The following is a 22,712-nucleotide window of genomic DNA, read 5'->3' as shown; positions in this document are numbered from 1 at the left end:
TCAAATAAAGATAGCAAGTGAACAAAGAAAAATTGATAATAGGAGTGAATTAGAAAGTTGCTTAAAATTGCATGCTCTATCTGAATCATGAAATAAAAAATTTGGGTTCAGTGTCCCTTTAACTTAAAAAAACTGCGTCAGGTAATATTTTCATATGATTCTACATTTGCCATATGCTCTAATGTATATTACATTAGTAGTTTTTTCATTTGAAGCAAGTTGATTAGAATTTTTTTTATTAGTTCATCATTTTCACAAAATAACTACGTTTTAGTTCAGTACCCCAATTTTTCTAAAATGCAGTATAATATTGAGGTCCTTTTCAAATGTAGCACTTTATATCCAAATATAGAAAAAAATATTTCTCTGTCTTTTTTATTTAATAATAACATTACTCACAGTGCTCCTGAGCAAAATCACATTGGCATCTTTCAGGCTGCAAGGAACACAATGACACCAGACATCAACCTCTGGTTTCCAGTAAAAGAGGAGACGCAGAAACCCAAGTGAAAAAATATACCCAGCAATACAAAGATTTCGTCTCCACCGCTCTGTTCTGTAGCCAAACAGTTCCTGTAAAGTAAATGGGTAAGTTAAAATGAATTCATAACTTTTCATAACAAATAATATAAGTGCATACTGATACGTCTTAAAGGGACAGTCAAGTAAAAAAAAAAACTTTCATGTTTCAAATAGGGCATGTCATTTTAAACAACTTTCCAATTTACTTTTATCACCAATTTTGCTTTGTTCTCTTGGTATTCTTAGTTGAAAGCTAAACCTAGGAAGTTCATATGCTAATTTCTTAGACCTTGAAGGCCGCCTCTAATCTAAATACAGTTTGATAGTTTTTCACCACTAGAGGGCATTAGTTCACGTGTTTCATATAGATAACATTGAGCTCATGCAAGTGAATTTACCATGGAGACAGCTCTGATTGGCTAAAATGCAAGTCTGTCAAAAGAACTGAAATAAGGGGGCAGTCTGCTGAGGCTTAGATACAAGGTAATTACAGAGATAAAACGTGTATAATTATAACTGTGTTGGTTATGCAAAACTGGGGAATTGGTAATTAAGGGATTATCTATATTTTAAAACAACAAAAATTCTGGTGTTGACTGTCCCTTTAATTATATAAATTATATTGAACTCAAAGGGCCCTATTTATTAAGCTGTGAATGCAGCTTAGGAGCCACAGAATCTTAGGCTTGAGCGAGCGAACATGAACTGCTTGTTTAGTAGCTGTGGGTTTAAGGCCACAGTTATATAGTCTCTCTGTCAAAAAAAGTATGGGAGCCAATCTGGATGATTGATGGCTGCTCTCAAGCAGGGGGTGGCAGTGTACAAGCAGCGACTTGTGCAATGTTAAATGCGGGCAGTGTATGCCGGATGGACAGACTCCTGGAAGCAAACCTTGTCCGTCTGGCTTATAATAAATGGAGCCCAAAATGGTATGCACTCAAAACACAGTTTGTTTAGTTCAAATAGTCCCTTCTTTCTCATAAATTATTATTGGAAGTGTATACCAGCTCAGGGTATTTTTCCTTAATCCTACTGACATGGTATTCGATGATCACAAGTTCTCCACCCTGGCACAATTATCTAAGAAGCCTTGTCAGTACTGTTAGGTCCCTCAAATCATTTTAAAGGAAAATTTTAGCTTGAGAGCTATTTTATTCTCTCCATGCTGGCAAGTTTTTTTTTCATCAGACCCTTGGTTAAGAGCTTTGAGTTTAAAATCAATGAATAATCATCTTCCAATTTAGTACATCTAAAAGTAAAATCTATCTATCTATCAATCAATCAATCTATCTATCTATCTATTTATCTATCTATCTATCTATCTATCTATCTATCGTCTATGTGTAAATGTGTATACATGTGTATTTATGTGTTTATATTTGTAAATATATATGTGCACACAATTATATATATATATATATATATATATATATATATATATATATATATACAGGGAGTGCAGAATTATTAGGCAAATGAGTATTTTGACCACATTATCCTCTTTATGCATGTTGTCTTACTCCAAGCTGTATAGGCTCGAAAGCCTACTACCAATTAAGCATATTAGGTGATGTGCATCTCTGTAATGAGAAGGGGTGTGGTCTAATGACATCAACACCCTATATCAGGTGTGAATAATTATTAGGCAACTTCCTTTCCTTTGGCAAAATGGGTCAAAAGAAGGACAAAAAGTTTAACCAGACCTGAGCTATCGAGCAGATTTCAAAGGAACAAGATCTTCCTGTCTATAAATCAGTCCAGATTGGAATGCATAGAAAGAACTGTTTGCAGAAAAATGCAAGTAAAGTCTGTGTTGTGTGATTATTCTATTAGGTTTATAATGCTGTTTAGCAAATGTTTGTTCATTTAACTTAGTTTAATTATATATTCTGTGTTGTGTGATTATTTTATTAGGTTTATAATGCTGTTTAGCATTTAAAGTCTTAATTTCAAAGCTTTAAAAATAATGTATTATGTCTTACTTATGACAATTTTGAGAGGGGCCTGGAACATAACTCCCTCACTTCCCATTGACTTACATTATAAACTGTTTCGATTTATAACCATTCCTTCAGGAACCTAACCCCGGCCTAAACTGAGGGCTACCTGTATATATATATATATATATATATATATATATATATATATATATATATATATACAGGGAGTGCAGAATTATTAGGCAAATGAGTATTTTGACCACATCATCCTCTTTATCCATGTTGTCTTACTCCAAGCTGTATAGGCTCGAAAGCCTACTACCAATTAAGCATATTAGGTGATGTGCATCTCTGTAATGAGAAGGGGTGTGGTCTAATGACATCAACACCCTATATCAGGTGTGCATAATTATTAGGCAACTTCCTTTCCTTTGGCAAAATGGGTCAAAAGAAGGACTTGACAGGTTCAGAAAAGTCAAAAATAGTGAGATATCTTGCAGAGGGATGCAGCACTCTTAAAATTGCAAAGCTTCTGAAGCGTGATCATCGAAAAATCAAGCGTTTAATTCAAAATAGTCAACAGGGTCGCAAGAAGCGTGTGGAAAAACCAAGGCGCAAAATAACTGCCCATGAACTGAGAAAAGTCAAGTGTGCAGCTGCCAAGATGCCACTTGCCACCAGTTTGGCCATATTTCAGAGCTGCAACATCACTGGAGTGCCCAAAAGCACAAGGTGTGCAATACTCAGAGACATGGCCAAGGTCAGAAAGGCTGAAAGATGACCACCACTGAACAAGACACACAAGCTGAAACGTCAAGACTGGGCCAAGAAATATCTCAAGACTGATTTTTCTAAGGTTTTATGGACTGATGAAATGAGAGTGAGTCTTGATGGGCCAGATGGATGGGCCCGTGGCTGGATTGGTAAAGGGCAGAGAGCTCCAGTCCGACTCAGACGCCAGCAAGGTGGAGGTGGAGTACTGGTTTGGGCTGGTATCATCAAAGATGAGCTTGTGGGGCCTTTTCGGGTTGAGGATGGAGTCAAGCTCAACTCCCAGTCCTACTGCCAGTTTCTGGAAGACACCTTCTTCAAGCAGTGGTACAGGAAGAAGTCTGCATCCTTCAAGAAAAACATGATTTTCATGCAGGACAATGCTCCATCACACGCGTCCAAGTACTCCACAGCGTGGTTGGCAAGAAAGGGTATAAAAGAAGAAAATCTAATGACATGGCCTCCTTGTTCATCTGATCTGAACCCCATTGAGAACCTGTGGTCCATCATCAAATGTGAGATTTACAAGGAGGGAAAACAGAACACCTCTCTGAACAGTGTCTGGGAGGCTGTGGTTGCTGCTGCACGCAATGTTGATGGTGAACAGATCAAAACACTGACAGAATCCATGGATGACAGGCTTTTGAGTGTCCTTGCAAAGAAAGGTGGCTATATTGGTCACTGATTTGTTTTTGTTTTGTTTTTGAATGTCAGAAATGTATATTTGTGAATGTTGAGATGTTATATTGGTTTCACTGGTAAAAATAAATAATTGAAATGGGTATATATTTGTTTTTTTGTTAAGTTGCCTAATAATTATGCACAGTAATAGTCACCTGCACACACAGATATCCCCCTAAAATAGCTAAAACTAAAAACAAACTAAAAACTACTTCCAAAAATATTCAGCTTTGATATGAGTTTTTTGGGTTCATTGAGAACATGGTTGTTGTTCAATAATAAAATTAATCCTCAAAAATACAACTTGCCTAATAATTCTGCACTCCCTATATATATGTATATATATATATATATATATATATATATATATATATATATATATATATATATATGTGTGTGTTTTTTAAATTTTTATTATATTTGATTTATGTAATGACTAACATTGGCAATGATTTAAAATACTGTTTTTGGTTTTAAAATTCTATCTGAAACGCATTGGATTTCATTTGATCGTTTCGGGATTACTTAATATCCGGTACGACATTTATACAAACTAACTATATATTTGTTTTACAGACATCGTTCTGACACCTATTTGGTATATGACAAATTACCCAGAAATATTCTGATATTGTAACACATAAAATGTAATGAGAAATACATATTTCATTGATAAGACACAAATTCAATACAGACACCTCCTTCTTTTATGATGATTGGACATTTTGTAATACGAGATGACCCATAAGATACAATGTGATGGTTTTTAAGCCACCTGCTTTGTGTTGTGATTATAACTTCTTTTGCTTGATGAAATGACCATTGTTTTAGTTCGAGAAACGCATAGCAATAAAGCCTTGTTTTTAACACTTCTCTCTGAGGTGTCTGTATTGCCTATTGTCCACTTATGGGTCTTTGTTACCCTGGTTTTACTTTTGGAGCGTTCCAGTGTTTTTCTTGAAAAGTCGACCAATATATGTCCAGACTGACTACGAGTAACTGTTCCTGTTCCATCCAGATACTTTGTAAGTATCCAGTAAACTGTGAGCGTCAGCCTGTCTGTTTGCACACTGCTAAACCCAGGTGCCATCACAAATTGTGAGTTATATTCTATTACCTCCTATACATTATCCACACAGAGTTTACTATGAGGTGCCCCTTCTCTTTTTGAATTTACAATAAATAACCAGCTCTACATTGAAATGATTCTCAAAAGACAATGCAATGATTTGTTCCATAGATTGGAAATAATCTAAACTCACACTATACAGCATTTATCACCTTTATCATAGCGCAATACATTTTTTCAAAATCTGGGAGACGGACTAAAAAAAATAGAATCTAGAACAAAATATTATAGGTTTAAATCTCTGCTATTTAGTACTGATAGCAATAAGTAACCCTTGCATTTCTAGAACAAACAGGAACAATCAATCTGCTAGATTATGAGTTTTGCGTTAGGAGGGGTGCGGTGCTAACGAGCATTTTCCCTCACCGCTCACTTACAGACAGCGCTGGTATTACGGGTTTTTACAAACCAGGCGTTAGCCGCAAAAAAAGTGAGCGAAGAGCAAAATTTTGCTCCACATCTCACCTCAATACCAGCGCTGCTTACTTTAGCGGTGAGCTGGTAAAACGTGCTTGTGCACAATTTCCCCATAGGAATCAATGAGGGAGAGCCGACTGAAAAAAAACTAACTCCTGCAAAAAAGCAGCGTTTAGCTCATAACACAGCCCCATTGATTCCTCTGGGGAAAATAAATTTATGTCTACACCTAACACCCTAACATGAACCCAGAGTCTAAACACCCCTAATCTTACACTTATTAACCCCTAATCTGCCGCCCCCGACATAGCCCACTGACACCTACATTATATTATTAACTCATAATCTGCCGCTCCGGTCACCGCCGCCACCTACATTATACTTATGAACCCCTAATCTGCTGACCCCAACATCGCCGAACCCTACATTATATTTATTAACCCCTAATCTGCCGCTACCAATGTCGCTGCAAACTAATTACATTTATTAACCCCTAATCTGCCGCCCACAACGTCGCCACCACTATAATGAAGTTATTAACCCCTAAACCTAAGTCTAACCCTAACCCCCTAACTTAAATATAATTTAAATAAATCTAAATAAAATTACTACAATTAACTAAAAAATTCCTATTTAAAACTAAATACTTACCTATAAAATAAACCCTAAGCTAGCTACAATATAACTAATAGTTACATTGTATCTAGCTTAGGGTTTATTTTTATTTTACAGGCAACTTTGTATTTATTTTAACTAGGTACACTAGTTATTAACTATTTAATAACTACCTAGTTAAAATAAAGGCAAATTTACCTGTAAAATAAAACCTAACCTAAGTTACAATTACACCTGACACTACACTAAAATTAAATTAATTACCTAAATTAAATACAATTAATTACAATTAATTAAAATTATCTAAAGTACGAAAAAAACAAACACTAAATTACAGAAAATAATAAAATAATTACAAGATTTTTAAACTAATTACACCTACTCTAATCACCCTAACAAAATAGAAAAAGCCCCCCAAAATAAAAAAAAAGCCCTACCATATAACTAAATTACAAATAGCCCTTAAAAGGGCCTTTTCCAGGGAATTGCCCCAAAGTAATCAGCTCTTTTACCTGGAAAAAAAAGTACAAATACCCCCCCAACATTAAAACCCACCACCCACACAACCAACCCCACTCTAAAACCCAATCAATCCCCCCTTAAAAAACCTAACACTAACCCCTTGAAGATCACCCTACCGTAAAACATCTTCACCCAACTGGGCAGAAGTGGTCCTCCAGACGGGCAGAAGTCTTCATCCAGGTGGCGTGGAGCGGGTCCATCTTCAAGACATCCGACACGGAGCATCCTCTTCAAACGATGGTCGACGACTGAATGAAGGTTCCTTTAAGTGACGTCATCCAAGATGGCGTCCCTTCAATTCCTATTGGCTGATAGAATTCTATCAGCCAATCGGAATTAAGGTAGAAAAAATCCTATTGGCTGATGCAATCAGCCAATAGGATTGAACTGGCATTCTATTGGCTGATTGGAACAGCCAATAGAATGCCAGCTCAATCCTATTGGCTGATTGCAGTGGCGGTTTAGGGGTTAAAATATTTATTTTAGTGTTTGCGATGTGGGAGGGCCTCGGTTTAGGGGTTAATAGGTAGTTTATGGGTGTTAGTGTACTTTTTAGCACTTTAGTTAAGAGTTTTATGCTACGGCGTTGTAGTGTAAAACTCTTAACTACTGACTTTTAAATGCGGTACCAGTCTTGACAGGAGAGGGTCTACTGATCACTTTTGGTCAGAATCGTAATACCGGCGCTATGCAAGTCCCATTGAAAATATAGGATACGCAATTGATGTAAGTGGATTTACGGTATTTCCGAGTCTGGACAAAAAAGTGAGCGGTGAGCCTGTCATTTCAAGACTCGTAATACCAGCGGAAGTTAAAAAGCAGCATTGGGACCTCTCAACGCTGTTTTTTAACCCTAACGCAAGACTCATAATCTAGCCGAATGAGTTTAATTACTGCTGCATGTCCAAAACATCCATGCAACAGTGGCTTAGGCTGAGATTCTATAGAACACTGCAGCAATTTAAGGACTAATATAATTTAAGGGTATGCGCACATCAGTCATCAGTGTTTAACTTTTGATTGCCTGAAAGACAAGCAACAGTGATATGACTCTTACCTTCAGTGGTCTGGGTCATGGATTCCTGATCATGGTACTTATATCATCACCACATATGGGGAGATAAAGAAAGAGGATAAGACCATGGAGACTCTCAAGTGCATAAACAGTAGCCATGTGGAGATGACATAGGGATGTGCCAATAATGCATGCTGCAAAGAGCGGAGGTCTTATGGTGATCCACAGACATCTCCTCAACCAAGGAAGAGTGTAATTTACTGGGTGCCAGTGACCATTTAAAAGTGCTTTGGCAACTGGCATTTATCAAACCGTTATCATTATTGTTTATTGAAACGCAGTTTGTTTTCATATTCAGAACTCGATAATTAGCATTAATTTTCCAGTTCTAAAGAACAGATACACTCATGATTACAAATTCAAAGTTTCTCTGTTATTATATAATTATGTTTGTGTTCTCTGACATCCTGGAATTTACCTCACATTTTTTATACCAAAGTCTTAAATTTTATAACTAAGAAACACACATTCTCAAAATAGTCTAAAAACGCGATAGGATAGTTTTCCTTTCTTCTTATTGTGTTATAATTAGAGATAATCATGTGAAAAAAATAAAAATACCAATAAATTGATACATGCATGTACTACAAATGAATATAATACAGTACTTCTGCCTGAAAATTTTTTATTATATTCCTCTATTTCATGTTCAGAAAATATTATATTTTGTCTCTTATTCATTATTAATACTTTTTTCTTTCCAAAACAGTAATACAGTAAAATGAGAATAATTTAAGAAACAAAAAGATAATTTAAGTAACAAAAAATATACCGCTCATAAAAGTAATCAGTAAGCACAATCCAGCATTCAACTGTTATTCGTTCATTTTAGCAAAGAGTAAAAGACGGATATGACATTACAAAGGGCAAATTGCAGAAAACATACATATTTTACTCTTTTCATTTTCATAAAATTAGTGAATGAGTTAATTAAACGTTTTGCTGCTGGATTATGCTTTGTACTTTAGTTGGAAGTTTGTGCAGTGGCTTTCGTACCTTGCATGTAGCAGTTAGATGTGATTGCACAAAGTACAACCAATACTGCAGTATTAGTTTCATTTAAAACTTAAATAGATTTTAGTTAAATATTTTCAAGTGAAAACAATATTTACAATGTGTGCTGTTTTTAGAGGAAAATGCACACACAAGTTAAATCTATTTTAATTTATTTTTATTATCAAATTTACTAGGTATCCTTTGCTGAAGTAATATAGTACCCTCCTGCCACTAATGCATACATGCTCTTTAATATGAAGACATCATTGAACAAGTAATAATTTAGAAAGCATTCTTACATCATTTACGTATTTTTTCTTCAAGATGCTAAACCATGCAACATATATACAGCTGAGACTCTACAATTTCTGTGCTAACAATGTAAAACACACAATACATAAACTATTTAAACTTACTTTTTTTGTTTAGCTAAGTAAAAACAACTCATTCAAGGTTCTGAATAGAGGATACTAGACTAGATTGTAATGCATGCAAGAAACAAAGCATAGGTATTATATAATTATTCTTTGTTTTGACTAGTGCTAACAAAACCTTTCACAACTTGATGCTTCTATACAGAGGTCCTGTTATAAGAATGCCTACGTAAATAATATTATTTGCTAAAATAAAGGAATCTCTGGATATATTTGGGAAGATGATTAACATCTGGCTGTAAAGCACATGCTACAACAAATATCTCATAGGACTCTAGTTAATATTGTGTCATTTATTCATTGCCAGTTGATTGATGTGGTATATAGTTTACAAAAATAAGTAGAGTTAAAAAAAACACTTACCATTTCATTATCCTCTCCTTGGTTAAGTAAGGCATAATTTTGTGTCATTTTGCTTTGCTAACAAAGCAACCTACAGTGCTCTAAGTCAGCAAGAGAATGTGGCACAGTATAATAATCCCTTTAGATTTGCAGTTTGCTTTCTCTTAGAAACTTGCATTTTGTATTAACACACCCTCCTCATTTGCCTAATGATTTATACTGGGAGTATGCATAAACCAGTGTTTACATAGTTTGAATGGTCCGTTGTTTGACTTACAGAGTTATAATTTCTGATATCTTGTGATATCTTTAAGAAATATTAGGCAGACTTGCTGGGCCTATGGTTCTTATCCGTTGTCAAAATCTTTGTTTCTATGTGATTGTGTGCTTCAGTATTTGTTTTAATGTTATATTGATGATATGTATTTGTGTATATGTATATATATATATATATATATATATATATATATATATATATATATATATACAAATTCATTAAAATTATGGGGGGATATAAAAAACTGAAATTAAAATCCTCCATGTCTCAAAATTAAATCAATGTAAATATTTGCATAGGAAATTAGTACATCTAGGCAAGTATCCCCGCTTGCTTTTCCCCAGAAATTCTTAATATACAATGTTTCCAATGCACAAGAGAATTGTGGGTAAGATATGCAAATTAGATATGCAAATTCTCAGTTTTTTTGCTTCAAAAATACTGTTTTGACACAGCGATCCTTTTAAACAGGATTATGACAGCAAATTTATATATATATATATATATATATATATATATATATATATATATATATATATATATATATATATATATATATATATATATATAAAGGCAAAAGAGAGAACTCGCCGTATTTCAATATATCAAATTTATTCCATGTGAACGTTTTCGGGGAGTGACCCCGTCCTCAGACAAAACCAAGCAAAACAATATACCTGTATATATACTTCTGGAACTCATTGGATTTTCAAGTGATTTATTGCACAACAATAATGACTGTATGGTCATGATTGTTGTGCGATAATCCACTTGAAAATCCAATGAGTGACAGCCATTTCTGCTACACAGCATTTATTTGCACGCAACCTGGTTGATCCATCCATATGGTGAGAGTGCGCAATAGATAGATAAAAGATAAATAGATAGATAGACAAAAATATAGTGATGCAAGTGCCTTAAAAGTGTGCCAGAATGGAATTTTTATCTTTTTAACTTAAGGGATATAGCAAATCATGTCCGTCGCACATCAATAAATGCCGACAGCATACACTGTCGGCATTTATCATTGCACTGGTGCAATACCGCCCCCTGCAGATTCGCGGCCAATCGGCTGCTAGCAGTGGGTGTCAATCAACCTGATTGTAGAGGGTCTGAGCACAAGGAGTAAGGAAGCAAGCAGGAGGGTAACGTCTATGTTATAGCAATTACTGGTAATTTGCAAATTATAACTTTCACATGAAAAAGCAATTGTGGCCATTAAAACTGTTACTCACTACAGAGACTAAGAGGGTCCTCTTTCTTCTAAAAATATTCAAGTGATTTTATTGTGAAACAGAGTTTGTGAACATCTAAGTGGATACATGATTTACTAGAAACGACACTTTATAAAAAGAAACAGCGTCTGTCTGTTTGAAACAGCAAAAGCTTGTGTATGCTGCAAAATGAATACTGTTTGTTTGCGATAAGATATTTAACACATATTTGATATTTTATATTTATATTTATATTTGATATTTTATATTTAATTGTGATACATATGATTGTGAGCAACATTTTAGAACCAATTAAACTGATTTTATTAATTTTATTTTTTGGATGCGAAGTAAAGGATTTTCATTTAAGAAAATAAGTGTGGAGGAGTTTTATGTTATTTTTTTGAAAAAAAACAAACAAACATTTTTTATTGAGGTTTTTATGAATTGACAAAGAGAATGAGTATTGACAGGTCAAGGCAATATAGTGATTATACAATAGACTAGTGCCTTGTTTAAACAACAACTGTGTGATAATCAGAACTTGTAAGTCAAGTATATTCGCTACATCATTTCAAATAATAGCAGGCATGCGAATATCAGCAGTAAGATAAGACAGACACCAATGAAACCTCATTTTTCTCAAAAAGTATAGAAATGGGGTAACTATAGCATAGGCCACTGAAGGACCAAGTAGATAAGGAGTTAAATGAAAATTGGTAGTTACGTATTTGATAACGGATAAGGGAAAAATCAGCCGACAAGAGCTGCTTTAAGATTGGGAGGGGGAGTGGGCGTGGACGTGTCTGGGAAATTTAATGATAGGTTAAGTTATAATCATAAAGCTCATCATCAGATAAGTTGACATCCAGAATGATACGTAAAAAGATGTGAGCATGGGCCAGTATTTTATATTTTAGGTGTTAGAGTATAATGGTGGATTTTATAAGCAGGGGTATGGGCATACAGATATAAATAGATGGGGGGAGTAGTGTTGTTGCCTCTGAACATAATATGTGAAGATACAGTCTAGGTAATTATTATTATTATTATCAGGTATTTGCAGAGCGCCAACAGGTTCTGAAGTGCTAATTATCAATGGTGGTGGCTATAACACTGACCAGAGAGTTAGGGCCACTAAAACACTGAGGCTGTATAGAGATGGTAAAGCTTCAATTTACATGTTAAGAGCTTAAGGTCAAGGCAGATCATCAGAGAATGGGTAACTATGAGCCCCATAGTGTAGAATCTTCAGGGTCCGCAAAATCAGCTAAGACCTCCCCTATGAAGCCAAACCAGTCTGAGTATATGGAGCAAAAAGGACATTTGAAATTTTTATATAAGAACTGGTAGGAACAGCTCATGTCAGTACTATGTGTACAGGAGGAAGCCCATGTTATATTCTAGACTCTGAAAAATAAGTGGGCTGAAATACATAGGGAACCTAGAGACTACCATATGTATAAACCTAAGGTGATATGTACACAAGAGTAAGCTTATATGAGTTGATATGCTAATAATATGATTATTTCTAGGCTAAATGTTGCATAAGGTAATCGTAGCAGAAGTAGTCAACGGTAAATGATATACCATGTCATGCTGCAGCGTAATATGGAAGAAAATCATTAAGATGTATATGCCATAATCTTTGTCTTCTTGGCCAGCTCATGAAGTCCTGGATAGCTATTCTATGGGAGATATATATGTCTCATTGTAGCTTGAAGAATAGGAGGATATGTATGTGCCAGGGCCCGATACCTGATAAACATATATCTGTTCATACAAAACTGTAATGAAGATTTCACTATATGTACATCTAGGATAAACGCAGAAAACGTTATGGCAATTCGTAGCAGGGCCACACATTGTGACATCAGAAAGACTGCTGGCAATTAAACACTCTAGGGGTCAGTCAGACCATTCCAACTTTAAACTAGATGTGCATGCCTATGTGACCCTTTCATACTCTACTCTGTTGGTTTTATAATATATTAGAGTATTAAGATAATTATGGTTAACAGATAAAAACAAAAAGAAGTAGCTATGCTAAACCTACTATGGTATTTCTGAGATTATAGGATAATGATAGAGATGGTCACACCTGGACCTCTGGTATTAGTAGGAAATATGAACTCCATTAAACATATAAGCAAGAGTATGCGCTTAGTAATCCGCAGAACTAATTCCATATATTTAACTTATGAATATGTGAAGTAGGGGGAGGAACTATAGGCTTACATAAACAACAAAAGAAATATAGCTAAATAGCAAGTTGGCACCAGGCACTAAGATTAAACTGTCAGGCCATGTAGTTAGGTACTCAATCGCGACATATACCTCTAGTTAATGCGTCTGAAAAGTAACGGGCAAGTCACAAAACTATAATATCAGGTGAGCCATAATGTCTATATTAGTGGACTGTCAGATAGTATCTGTACATTGAGAGTTACCCCTAGCTGGTGCATATAAATATACATGAGACAGGATAACAGATATCAGGCCACCGGGTCAAACACATAGATAACAAGTTTTTAACATGCTACCAATATTTTTTCATTATAGACAAGTTAAGCGGAAGTTGCTTGGGTATATCCTACTAGTGGCGTATCGTGAGCACCTAATTGGAAATATTAAATTTTATATAGTCCCATAGTAGATAGATGTAGGAGCAGAAAGAACTAGTATATATGATTTTAAAATATAGCAGTCATATTTCTGGAACTATTGTACAATATAAGAACTGTGTTTAACCATTGAGAAGCAGTGAAGTTTCTATTGATAAAGAGATACCTTTGTCAAGCAATCCGACATATTACAGAGAAGCATGTCTAGCATTCATTCTACATGCTAGTGGTTTACTGACTGAGCACATGTAGGCATTTAAAAAATACATATAAACATGAGAGAACTTAGGTTAGTGTTGGCTGAGAAGTGAGAACTTAAACTATCAGGCAATGTAAAAATATGTAGGACTATTAAACTTCGTAAACAGATAGGTAATCACATACCGCATGAGTCATAACCAGTGGTAGCATTGTGGTCATCCAACACCTCTCTTTTGCAGCTGAATAAGATCGGGAGCAAAACATAGAAAAGTTTGATAGCCGATCCCAATAGACTTGTGGTGGCAAGAAGAAAAACATTCCCTCCAAAAAATATCACTCCCATATCGTTGATGGCTCCAAAGGTACTGCACTATGTCAGATAAAAAGTTAAGCATGGGCACAGAAGAACCCACACTCCAATTATCTGCAGTACTCAGTAAGACAGTTTTGAAATAAAGCATAGCAGAGTCTGAGTAGAATCCCCCATCGACCGTCAGTATCTCCGGGAGATCCGGCGACGACCCGGAACCGCTGAGCAACATGCCGGAACTTGAGGGTGCGTAGAGTAAGGTATCTGGCTTTGAAAATGTCTCTGCAGTGCCCCTAGATGGCTCCTCCAAGTGATTAGCCTCAGCTGTATCATTAAGAGAGATTCTGTTATATACTGTTACCGTCTTCTCCAGCAAGGTTAATGGGCTTAGGACAGAGCTCCCAGATCTCAATTCCTCCACAAGGGAGGTATAGTGGTTGTCCAGCTTATGGGATAGCAGCTTTAGTGAGGCTATAACTGCAGCCTCCATTGTAGTATGGTGCGTTCTTGTGACTCCTTGCATTTTATAACTGATACAGCTCACTCTCCTGTCGCAAGAAAGAGCCTCCAAATTAAAGATGAGTTCAGCAGAGGAAAGCTGCTCTACACGGCTACATTTCTAACCAGGGGTGGGGGGTGAAAAGGTTATATAGGCCACCACTCGCAACCTCAGCAGTTTAGCATCATCTATTTTTATGAAATTGATGAAAACCGGTATTATTTGATTCCCAATCGTTTCTTTAGCATATGTGCTGCAGGTAGTAGTAAATCGCTCTTTCGAATGTTAGAGATAATTTGGAGAATGTACAAAGTAGAAACGGAGCTGTTAGAAAACACGTCCATACATGGTTACGGCTTAGACACGCCCCCTGTTATTTTTATTTTTGATGTTATCTCAGTGAAATTCACTTTATAAAATAAGAGCATATTACACACTTAAAATAGTAATTGCACAACAGATTAGCAAGACCGTAAAATAGTCATTGCACAACAGATTAGCAAGAATTTATATTCCAATTTTACATTTTAAATTTTAGATTAGCAAGATTTATTATATGCACAATCTGAGTTTTTAGACTTAACCTTGGCGTTATAGGCTCATATAGGCTCGCTATAGGCTCTTTATGTGAATTTAGTCCAATCTTGAGGTAGATTGGTAAATTTTGGAGAATTTTTGTTGTTTAAAAATATAGATAATCCCTTTATTATCCATTCCACAGTTTTGCATAACAAACACAGTTATAATAATACATGTTTTATCTCTGTAATTACCTTGTATCTAAGCCTCTGCAGACTGCTCCCTTATTTCAGTCAATTTGACAGACTTGCATTTTAGCCAATCAGTACTCACTCCTAGGTAACTTCACTTGCGTGAGCTCAATGTTATCTATATGAAACACATGAACTAGCACCCTCTAGTGGTGAAAAACTGTCAAAATGCTTTCAGATTAGAGGCAGCCTTCCAGGTCTAAGAAATTAGCATATGAACCTCCTAGGTTTATCTTTCAACTTAGAATACCAAGAGAACAAAGCAACTTTGGGGATAAAAGTAAATTGGAAAGTTGTTTAAAATTAAATGCCCTATTTAAATCATGAAAGTTTTTTTTGGACTTGACTGTCCCTTTAACTAAGTAGAAGTATCTGTAAGCACTTGAGACAGAGCATAACTTTTTGTATAAACATCACATTTTCTGCCCGCCCCTTATCCAATCATATGCTGCAATCAATTAGATGCACAAAAATATTGTTTAATAATGCGCATGCAAAAAATACTCAGAGCACGCAATATTGTGAGTGATGTTGCGGGTAAATCAATATAAACTAGATGCTATAAACAAATGTATTCAGCTAAACAAGTTTAGGAGATTGAATACAACATCAGTTGCACTGATTATTAATGTTGTTCTATGATCAACTCTGTGCATTAAGTATATTCAAAACAAACTTGTTGAAATTAACATCTGCAGTATATCCAATAAAGCCAGTGTTCACACAGCAGGATGTCACCGTGAGGCAGGGGCGGCACATGTGTGATTGGCGGACGCAGTATTGATGAACTGCCCGCACGGCCACAAAATATTACTATAGGCTTTGGTTACTATTTAAAAAACGGACAATTCAAAATATAATTTCTTTCATCCAAAACAATAATCAGCCATACCAGGATTACATTTTAATTCTCTTTTGTTTAAAATTGAATTACATTTTGAGTAAACTGTCCCTTTAAGGGCAGATAAGAGCAATAGGCCCACCAAGTCTGCCCAAATTTCCTATAAAACATAGGTATTGTGATATGATAGTCTGTTCATTATGGCTTCCTATTAATTATCTATAAAGCATAACATCAACAATGATTGTTTTAAAATTTGCTTTGTTTTACAATATCTATTATACATTATTATCTGTTTTTTAAACTTTTTTTAATGATGGATTTGTACATATTTGACATTAATATATATAAAGGGTTAATGAAGAGCTGAATAAAAGAGAGCATTCAGCACAGCTGTGTTTCTCTGACAAAGTACCTGTGAGGCTGGTATTCTAAGTTCTACTTTTTACATTTGTCAGGTTTTTTACTTTTATTTAATTCAGTGGCATGCCTGGCTTAGCTGCTATTCCTCTTACTGTTGATATCTATTTTGTAGGATAGCCTTGACCTTATTCTTAGGAGTTCTCAAAGTCTCTAATAGTGTTTTTACCACCTCTAATGGAATATTATTCCATAAATCAACTACCCATTCTGTGAAGAAGTGCTCCCACAAATTACTCTTGAACCTTCTGACCCATCAGCTTGAGATCAAGGTGTATGCTTCCAGTTGACCAGTGGTGGCTGGTATATTGGGGCAGTGAGGTCTGTGCCCCTCCCAGTTCCCTAAATGTCTAATTAGTATAATTATTATTATTATTATTATTATTATTATTATTATTATTATTATAAGATACTAAAGTAAATTTAAAAAGATATTGACGTCAATAGGATATTGAGTTAGTAATTAGTAAGTATTCATTTTGCATAGAACATATTAAACAACTGACACCCCTATTAGCACTTAGATAAGCCCAATGTACATGGGGCCAATCTTGTCATACCTCCAGTACTTAGAAGACTTTCTCACCACAATGTCCCATACACACATAACCCCCAGCAACTAGAGAATCATCCAACACTAATAATCAAGCACCTAAGAGACACTCACCACTGCTCTCCAGTACAAATACCTTCAACAACACTTAAGGGACACCCCAATATGATATAATTTGCTGCATGCGTATCAGTATGTTAATATTTTCTTTTTTTTAATTCATTGTTTTGTATTGTGTCCATGTGTAACGTTCTGTAATTTAATGCTTTTAAAATCAACTATAAGAATAACAACAGATGGATAAAACATTTTAGTGAGATACTGTCAACGTTTCTACTATGCACTATCATTCTGTCATGGTAAAGTTACAATACAATTACATACCTTAAGTCTAGTGACCTACAGGAACCACATCAGACTAGATTTAATAACACTTTCTATCAGGTTACAGTCCTCATAGAGACAGTTCCCAAGGAATTTAAAATGTAGTTTTCATTGCCTTGCATGCTTTTTCTCATATTATTATTATTATTATTATTATTATTATCATTCATTTATAAAGCACCAACATGCTTTACAAGGGTACATTACAACCATAAGGGTACAATACAATAAAAAAAACTTACAATGAGACATTATATAGGTCTATACAATTTACATTATTACACTTGCATTGACAAATGTGAACAAAAAGAGAGGAGCGCCCTTCCCTTGAGTACAATCAGTTGTATATTATTATTATTATTATCGGTTATTTGTAGAGCGCCAACAGATTCCGCAGTGCTAGAAACATAGGCAATATACAAGGTAGCATTTATAAGGATCAAATTGTTAGAGGGCCCTGCAGAGAGTCGCACTGTTGTAGTCAGCTCTTATGAAGGTGATCTGCAAACAGTTGGGATCTTAGGCTTACATGCCAAGGGGGTTTGTGGTGGATAGCAATGGAGGAGAGGAACAGGTATTAGGAAAGGATATTGTAGGTTGTATGCATCCCTGAACAGTAGAGTCTTTAGGGAGCGCTTGAAGCTTTCAAAGCTAGGGGAGAGTCTTGTGGAGCAAGGGAGAGAGTTTCACAAGATGGGAGTCAGTCTGGAGAAGTCCTGTAAATGGGAATGTCAGGCGGTAACAAGATAGGAGGAGAGCAGGAGGTATTGAGCAGTGCGAAAGGGATGGGAGTTAGAGTATCTGGAGACAAGGTCTGAGATATAGGGGGGAGCAGTGCAATTGAGGGCTTTGTATGTCAGAGTCAGATTTTTGTGCATTCATTATGGATTGTAAAGGAGCTAGGCAGCAGCTAGGGAGAAAAGAGAGGATCAAGTTGTAGTAGTCGAGGCGGGAAAGGATGAGAGAGTGGATTAAAATCTTACTTGTGTCTTGTGTAAGGAAATGTCTAATTTTAGAGATGTTTTTAAGGTAGAAGCGCCAGACTTTAGCCAAGGACTGAATGTGAGGAGTTCAAGTGTGACCGCAAGACATCATGCATGTGGGGTAGGCGTAATGATGAAGTTGTCAACAGTTATAGAGAGATGGGGGTGGAGATTTTAGAAGAAGGGGGAAAATAAGGAGCTCAGTTTTAGAGAGATTTAGATTAAGGTAGTGAGAGGACATCCATGAAGAGATGTGAGAAAGACAGTTAGTGACATGGGATAGCAAGGAAGGAGATAGGTCTGGAGCAGAGATGTAGATTTGGGTGTCATCGGCATACAAATAATATTGAAACCCATGGGGCTTTATTTGGGATCTAATGATGATGTGTAGATTAAGAAGAGAAGGGGACCGAGGACAGAGCCTTGTGGTACCCCAACAAAAAGTGGTAATGGGGCAGAGGAAGCCCCAGAGAAGGCTACACTAAAGGTATGGTTAGACAGTTAGGAAGAGAACCACGAGAGGGCTGTGTCACAAATGCCGAAGGATTGGAGGGTTTGGAGCAAAAGAGGGTGGTCTACATTATCAAAGACTGCAGACAGATCAAGGAGGATAAGCAGAGAGAAGTGGCCTTTGGATTTTGCTGTAAGTAGGTCGTTGGTAACCTTAAAGGGACACTGAACCCATATTTTTTCCTTTCATGATTCAGATAGAGCATGACATTTTATGCAACTTTCTAATTCACTCCTATTGTCAATTTTTCTTCGTTCTCTTGTTATCTTTATTTTAAAAGCAGGACTGTAAATCTTAGCAGCCAGCCCATTTTGCATTTATAATATTTATTTATTTTTAAATCCCTTCTTGTCCCAAAACCCTGTTGTGAAATATTTATCTTAATTTTAAAATGCATTTCTGTCCCAAAAACACTCTCTTATACCCTTTAAGGGTAATTAAACACAGAGTTTATTTCAGAGGGGTGTCCACCAGATAGCCTTTCTGTCTGGATTCGAGGGGTGCTTTAAAAAAAAAGGTCTTAGTAGTGTATGAATTTTCTCAGATGCCATAATCTCTTTTTGGGCCCATAGCCCTACCAATGGGCCAGATACAACAACTTGCTATGGGATGTCCAACATCTTCTACAATACATAATCATCTTCACCATTTGTTCAGAAGCTGGTTGAAAATTTGCTTGGGAAATAATTTCCAGAAAAAAACAGGTAGATAATCAAACCAGTTTTCCTGGAGATAATTTATGAAACATAAAAATATTGTTCTAGTGTCTGATTGGTTTGTGCTGATTATCTATTAGTTTGTGGATGGAAAGCAGATAGGCATTTGTTATAAATTGTTAAAACTGAACAAAAATGTTTCCAGAATCAGGATGTAAACTGTAACCCTCTATAGAGATATTACCTCATCAGGACCTCCATGTAGATGAAAAACCTCCTGGAGGATTAATTCTTCTGTATTTCTATCTGTTGAGAGGCTATGGGTAGCAATTTAATTACTCATCCTGGTTAAATGGTCTACTGTAACCAATATTGAAGTACATCTCTAGATGAAGGAAGTTTCACACAACAAAATCCTTAGAAATTGATCACCAATGATGATTGGGAGCAGTAAGCTGTTGTAGGAATCCTGTAGGGGAGAATGACAAGTCCTGTTTCTGACAAAGTGTAACAAAACAAATATTTCTGAAGCTTAGGCCACCAAAGACTGTGACAACAATTCGTGTGTCTTCCTAATTCCTAGTTGACCTCTTAGAGTCATGAAATAAATGTAACACACTAACAGATTCTGGTACATAAACTTTCCCCTGGTTATCCTAATAATCATAAACATGCTCATAGTTGGGTTTTTGGGAGGATAGAGAAAAACTGAATGATAACTGTAACTGTCTTTTATGAGATAAGAGATTGAAAGATATGGTGACATCAAAAATATTATTTCTAGGCAAATGGTTATTTCTGACTCAAGGAGCTTGGAGTGACTATGCAAGGTCTCCCAACATTTGCCTGGTCACACTACACAGAGTGTTATTGTCCCAGTGGGACCTCTGGGTTGCAATGAGGAGAAGAAGCTTAGCGCTGTTGATTACCTTGGGTATGCTATACTTGTCTAAGTAAAGGTTCTTGCTCCTGAGGCGTGAGCTAAACTTAGTGCATATGATTCTTCTAATACTATTTCTACTCATGGGATCTATGTTAACCCAAATTTTTTCCTTCATGATTCAGATAGAGAATAATGTTTTTTTTTTGTTTGTTTGTTTTTTTAACAATATTTTTTATTATTTTTAGACATTATACAAAGCCAACCCAAACCAGATAGGTGGTTGCTTAGAATAGAATTAGAATAGTTACATAGTCCCTCATCCTTAATACAGGAGACAGTGATTTGAACGCAATGTGGGAGACAAACAGGTAGCAAATAAAAAGTAAAATTGAACAGAAATGCATTCAAAAACAGTAATGGTTGTGCGGTAACTGGGTCACTGCAGTAATGTTCATTCTTTCCTTTTAAGGTTGGTAGCAAGGTGAGGAAGTGTGTAATAGTGTGCCATTAATGTCCAAGTAGGTGTAGACACAACAGCGACCAATAGGGTTGGATTTGTTACTGCTATAATTAAGAGTTACTATGCATTATTAACAGTGCAATGAAAACCAGGGAATGGACTCAGATGAACAGAAAGCCATAAGGGTACGGTAGAGAAAGAGAGAAAAGAAAGGAGAGAGAGTAGACCGAGAAGAACCACAGATGGAGTAATTTGTGGAGGAGGGTATGCTGATGCCTGAAAGGATTGAGGTTAGGGAGGTGTTGGGGATCAGCGTTTGAGGGGCAGCTGTGTTGGAGTAAAATATATGGTTCGTTGAGGGGGGATCACAGGACTATGTGCATGATATGACTAGGTTGGGCGTTGTATGGATTCCCAGTAAAATGTAACGTCTGCAAAGAAAGAGGTCTTCTATAGTAGGCGCATTTCTCAAGAAGTAAAAGTTTGGCTGTTTTTTTAAGCCACAACTCTAATGTTGGTAACTGGGGTGACTTCCAGTGTAAGGCAAGAAGGGATTTTGTGCTGTTAAGGCCTTTTCTCAAATGTTTTGCTCTAATTTTGCATCTAAGTGGCAGGTGCTCATTTAGGAGGGTAACTGTGGTAGTTAACACAAAGTCTGGTCCTAGAAGAACTTTAAAGGTGTGTTCGATGTTTACCCAAAAAGGAGTTAGTTTGCTACAGTGCCACCACATTGGTTCTAACCTTGGCAGTGGGGTTGGTGTATAGTTGGAAGAATAGTTTGAGTATAGATGTCCCAAATCCAAAATGTTTGAGGGTACTGCTTAGGAAAGCCCAATTTAATCTATCAAATGCCTTTTCTGCATCAGTGGAGACAAGAATAGAGGGGATCTGTTGTGTTTTTGTATATTCCATGGTGGGTAAGATGGTGTTATTTTACCAAGAATCTTGGCATAGATTTTGATGTAACCATTTAAAAGGGAAATAGGGTGGTAATTACTAGGCTCTGAGGGTGCTTTCCCAGGTTTGTTATGACTGAAATGTAGGCCTCTAGGAGGTTAGGTGAGGGGCAGTCACCATCATCTAGAGAGTTAAATAGTTTTGTTAGGTGTGGAATGAGGATGTTTTGAAAGTGTTTGTAATATGCCGTTGATAGTTCATGTGGGCCTGGGCTTTTGTGTAAGGGTGTTTTATTGATTGCTGCTGCTACTTCTTGTGCGGTGATAGGTTCTTCCAATTGTTTAGACAGACGTTTGGGTAAAGTTTAGAGTCCTTGAGATATTGATCTATCACTTCAGTGTTAGTGGAGTGGGCTGTAGGAGGGATGTCATATAGGTTGTGGTAATAGTCGTAAAATATGTTAGCAATTAATCTACAGTCAAATATGTAATCTGTAGGTTTGGTAGGGGAGAATAGTTTGAAAATGAAGTTGTTTTAGGGCCCTGACAAGGAGAGAGCCTGCCTTATTTCCTTCTGTAAACTGTATTTTTTTGAGGGAGAGCACTTCTTTGTGTGCTTATGTGTTTAAAAGATCATTTAAGTCTCACCTAGCATTGAGTAGTTGTGAGGCACATTGGGGGTCAGTGAGGGATAGCATATGGGCATGCTCCAAGTTGTGAAGCAGAGAATACAGTTTTAAACAACATTCCAATTTACTTCTAATATTCTAATTTGCTTAATTCTTT

General features: G+C 36.1%; 1 protein-coding gene across 3 annotated transcripts in view; it reads left to right on the top strand.

The window, feature by feature from the left end:
• Nucleotides 1-22,712, top strand: part of PLAAT1 (phospholipase A and acyltransferase 1) — a 717,153-nt gene that overhangs the window by 279,192 nt on the left and 415,249 nt on the right. The window contains exon 2 of one of the 3 annotated variants that reach the window (XM_053710225.1): nt 436-588. The exons of the other annotated variants lie outside the window; for them this stretch is intronic. The gene's annotated coding sequence lies outside the window, so the exon portion shown is untranslated. The remainder of the gene's footprint in view (nt 1-435; nt 589-22,712) is intronic. 3 annotated transcript variants of the gene reach the window in all.

The sequence above is a fragment of the Bombina bombina genome, chromosome 4, assembly GCF_027579735.1.
Source record: "Bombina bombina isolate aBomBom1 chromosome 4, aBomBom1.pri, whole genome shotgun sequence".
Lineage (NCBI taxonomy): Eukaryota > Metazoa > Chordata > Amphibia > Anura > Bombinatoridae > Bombina > Bombina bombina.
Note: the sequence above shows the minus strand (reverse complement) of the source record. Positions and strands in the feature narration are given on the sequence as shown.